Source organism: Psammomys obesus, unplaced genomic scaffold (assembly GCF_907164565.1).
Source record: "Psammomys obesus unplaced genomic scaffold, mPsaObe1.curated_primary_1811, whole genome shotgun sequence".
NCBI lineage: Eukaryota > Metazoa > Chordata > Mammalia > Rodentia > Muridae > Psammomys > Psammomys obesus.
In genome coordinates, this window is record NW_026596051.1 from 27,432,860 (window position 1) to 27,437,309 (window position 4,450).

Genomic DNA, 4,450 nt, shown 5'->3' on the forward strand with positions numbered 1-4,450 from the left:
ACCTGCTGCTTTGAATACACAGTTAAGGGGAAGCTTCTGTGTGAAGTGAAGTGCTTGATCCTAATGACCAAGGGCAAATTGGGCAGTTATCCCATAAAAGCAAAGATGAGTGCCTGGAACACAAGAGATTTCCTAGATGGCTTAGTATAACAATGAACACTGACTATATCAGTAATGGAATCCAGGTAGGATTACTGGTAGGCAGGATGCTTCCAGAGTGAAAGGGTCAGGCTACCCGCACCTTCTACACAGACACAAATAGCTAAGGTACTGAAGGCAGAAGAATGCAAGTTTGATATTTGGAGAAGGCAGCACCAAATGACAGATTCAAAGATGTAACTAGAGATTTAAGACTAATGTTCATGACTACCTTCATCTTATTTTATGATTCTTTCATGCACACGATATCTTTGTTTTCTTTCACCCCCTTGTCTTCTCATTGTGTAGTATAATAGGTTTTGATATTGTCATAGTATGTAAGGATAGTTAACTTTATGCTATGTTGTTTAAATTATAAGATACAAAGAAAAAAAATAAATGCTACTCAAGAATACTATTTCCTCTTCTAGGGAAAAAAGTAGTAAATGTTCTAGTAAGTTTTTTTGTCACTGAAATAAAACACTTATAAAAACCAACTTAAGAAAAGAAAAATGTTGATTTCCACTTTTACAATTCTGTACTGAGGGAAGTAAAGAGAGGGACTCAAGATAGGACTTTGAAGCAGGAACTCTGCTTAGGCTTGCTCTCTGAAGCTTTATTTCTTACACTACCCAGAACCACCTGAATAGAGACAGTAACACCCACAGTGGGCCCTCTCATATCAGTCATTAACATAAAAAATATTGCCTGCATAGACTTGCACACAGACAATCCTTCAATTAAGATCCTCTCTTCCCAACTGATTTTAGCTTGCTTCAAGTTGTCAAGACACCACCACCATCTAAACAGCAGAGAATTTCTAATTATGCTCAAGAATACTGTATAATGCTTAACAGAATGTTGATCACGTTATTTTTATCAGATTTAATATGTTTTGAAAGGTCACAAACCTATGATTAATTTGCAAAGAATAGGCTTATAATTGGTGGTGACTGCTTTAACATGTTAAACGACTGATATTTGTTCAAATATTCTAGATGTGTTTGTGAAGGTGTCTCTGGTTGGTATTAATATTTGATTGGTAGACTGGGCCAAGCAGATTGACTCATGTCAGTGTGCATCGTCCTATAAATTTACAGGTTAAATGCTGACCTTCACTCAAATATGGAAAGCTTCCTTTTCTGACTGTGAATTCAAATTACATACTGCCTCTTTCTAGTTTAGAAAACTACAGGTCTGAAAATAAAGCATCAGTCCTATGGCTCTTCAATATTTTAGTCAGATATTGGACAAACCACCAATGTCTTTCTATTGCAGATAGATAGGTAAAGAGAAAATAGATAACAGATAGATCATAGATAGATAGATAAAGATAGATGATAAATAGATATAGATAGATGATATAGGTAGTTGCTATCTATCTATGTAAATCTATAGATAGATCAATAGATAGATGATAGAAAGATAAATAGACAAACAAGTGTAATCATTTGAATTATATTGAATTATTTCTATTGAGATTACGTGAATTATCTAACCTTACTACAGAAGCAGAGAAGTCTCACCATCTGTTGTCTGCAAGATGGACATCTAGGATATCTGATGGAGAACCAGGGGAGCTAGTGGACATGACTGAATCTAAAGATCTATAATCAAGCATGAGAGGAAGGAGGGATGCTGGTTTCTGTTGCAGAGTCCAAAGAAGCATGAACCAAGAGCTGCGTTGTTTGAGGACAAAAACGGAAGTTCTAATCTAACTCCAATAGAAAGTAAATTCATTTCCTTTTGCTTATTTGTTTATTTACACTATTAGAGAATTTCAAAATGCCTGTCTATATGACTAAGGGTGAATCCATTTTATTCAATCTATTGATTCAAATGCTAGTGACTTCTGGAAACTCTTTATTCTGGGGACAGTGTTTCACCGGGTATCTGCAGGTCCTTCAGTCTAGTCAAGACATAAAATCAACCATCGTAAGAACAAGCCCTACAAATCTTGGAACTTTGAGACTTACCAGCTTCCATACACTTTATCTGTTATTCTCTCTCCCTTCCTTCTCTCTCTGATATAATTACAGTAATACAGGGATATGTCTAGTATGAGAGACATATAATACACAATTAAGCATTCTATTATAATATGATACAAAGGAGAATAAACCAAGTAGATTCAAATACGTTCTAATACAATTGTATCAGATCACAGAACACTTGAGAATAAAAGGAGTAAGACTTTGAAAAATGAGTATTTGAGAAAATTGATAGAAAGAAATTTGGATAGCATAACAGTCAGAGAAAATAGAGTATGCAAAATCATAAAAACAAATTGTTATTTGGGGATCAGAAACTCCAACTTCCTAAAGAATTGTCAATATATAGGCAATCAAAGAGGTGTCTGGGGATGTATCTCAGTGGTATAGTACTCACCCAGCATACACAAAGCCCTACATTCAGTCCAAGACACTGGAAGAAATACAGTGAAGAAGCAAAATAGGGAAGACTACCTATATAATTTTAGTATGAAAAGGCATGGTGTGAAAATAGTATTATTAAGAACTATACTATTTTGATACTAGTATTAGTTTGCTCAACAAACACCAACAAAAGCCACTTAGGTAGGAAAGAGTTTATTTGTCCTACACTTTCAGATCACAATGCCTCCCTCACTGAGGGAAATCCCTCGAGGCAGTAAGCAGAAACCATGAAGGAACACTGCTTACTGCTTTGTTCTCTGCCTCATGCTCAGCTAGTATTCTTACACAGCCCAGGTCTATCTACCTAGGAATGGTACTATCCACAATGAGTTATGTCTTCCTACATCAAGTATCAGTCAAGACAATCTCTCATAGACAAGCCCACAGGCCTATTTAATGGAGGCAATTCTTCAAGTTCCCTTTTCCCAAATAGGTAACACAACTCTAGGTTGTATGAAGTTGACAACAAAATGTAACCAGGACAATACCTTTGGTTAAAAATATTTTAAAATGATGAATTGTTGATGGATGACTCAATTCAATGATTCAGGCAACACTCAAGAACTCATCACTGAGAGTGACAAAAGGCAAAGCTCTCAAGGAGCTCAACAGTAGTCTGTGTGCCTACCAGTGAGAAATGGGCCAGTCAGAATAAAAGTTTAGGGATTTCGGCGTCCAGGGGTTTATACCCTTTCCTGGGAAGGCTTACTGTGTCAGTGAGCACAATCTGAGTTATTTCATGTTGAAATGTTACTCTTTTATTGATTATGTCCTTCCCAAGAGAGTTACAGAAGCAAAAGACAAGCAATGAAAAGGGAACCAAGCAGGAAACCCCTCAAAAACTCAACAGTTAGGCAGAAAAACTCCACAGATATGTCCATCATATACTTTACGCATGCTTTTATGAACCTAGACAACAGACCTCTATTTTTAAACTTATAACTCTTCAATTGTAATTATAACTACAAAAGACCTCAAAAGTTGTTTGAAAATTTATAAGCATGAAGAAGTGATTGAAAATTAGTTATGTGGGGGTCTGGTGAGATGGCTCAATGTGTAAAGGCACTTGCTGCCAAGCTTAGCAACCTGAATTTGATCCTTGGGACCCACATGATAAGAGAGAGCCAATGCTAATTCTCTAACTCCAAATGCATGATGTGGCAATCCCCTCAAAATAAATGCAATATATTTTTGAGATAATATAAATATAGCATTTTCCCTTCCCTTTTCTCTCTCCAAATAATCCTAAATACCTCTCTTTGCTCTCTTCATGGCCTCTTTTTCATTAATTGTTATTATAAGCATAAATGTATATGCATATACATACATATTCCTAAATATAACATGTTCAGTCTGTATAGTGTTTCTTCTGCATATGTATGTTTTCAGGGCTAGTCATTTGGTAATGAATAACCAATTGGTGTCCTCTTCCCTGGGGAAGACTATTTCTCCTGCTCTCAGCAGCCCTTAGTTGCCTGTGATTCTTTGCGTAAGGTTGTGGCCTCAGGAGCTTTTCTCTATAGAGTTTGGCATAACTATTGTTGTCCTTCTTCAGCTTGTGTTTAGAAAGTCATATTGGTTTTAATTTATGAGTGTAACTTCTGACATTACATTATCTTACAGAAAACACTATGATCTCTGTCTCTTTGGCTGCTGTTTCAGTTATGTTTTTGTTTGTTGCAAAAAGAAGTCTCCTTGATGGGGTGTGAAGACCACTGTTTAGACAAATGTTTAGATTGTTGTTAGGGGCTATTCCGGTTTAGTAAAGTAGTTGTTATATGTTCTCCTCCAACATCCATAACTTCACTAGCACTGAGTAGCTAGGTAGTTTTCTAGTATCAAGAACGGCCTCCTTCTTGTTGAGTAGCTCTTAAGTT